This window comes from Lactuca virosa, chromosome 3 (genome assembly GCF_052849685.1).
Source record: "Lactuca virosa cultivar CGN04683 chromosome 3, Lactuca_virosa_CGN04683_v6, whole genome shotgun sequence".
Taxonomy (NCBI): Eukaryota; Viridiplantae; Streptophyta; class Magnoliopsida; order Asterales; family Asteraceae; genus Lactuca; species Lactuca virosa.
Window position 1 is genome coordinate 10,777,444 of NC_136428.1, and position 681 is coordinate 10,778,124.

A 681-nucleotide genomic window follows, 5' to 3' on the forward strand; every position below is an offset into this window, starting at 1 on the left:
TCCTGACCCAAACTTGTCGGCTACTGAGCCATTAGTAGTATTTCCATACTACTCGAATACCCGACTATGCCAAACGACTAACAAACCAACACACATGTCTCTACTACCCAACTGTCGGGCCCAACTCACATAAGTGAAATCCATGATGGTTTACGACACAACGTAACACCATCCAACCATTGGAATGAGAAGCTCACAGTCCCCCCATCATCACCGAAAAAATTCCTACACCGCAACCATCTCATCATACTCCACCTCATAACACTCCACCGCAAGAGGAGATCAATCCTGAGATACCAGAGACTCCCCCTCACTTCAAAAACCTGGTTGAGCACATGTCCTCTCCAAGCTCAAACGACTCCCTTGCCACCACCCAAAGGAAAAAAGATTGGAAGGCAGCTAAACTTGTTGAGCTCATATGAAGAGAATGCGGTTTTGACACCATCATGGACGAATCCTTGATAAACTCTTGGACCAATCCTCACCGCAGACTGATGGATGACGATTACAGACCTCACCTCATCTATGCTGAACCCCCTTCGGATGGCTACTGGGATGTTCCAATCTCCCCTAATGCCAAATACTTCACAGTGTTTGAGCAATTCGACCGCAGCCTTCCAGACCACAAAAGACTGCCAATGGAATTTGAGAGACTTAGTCTTTTTTATGCTAAGCATGCCT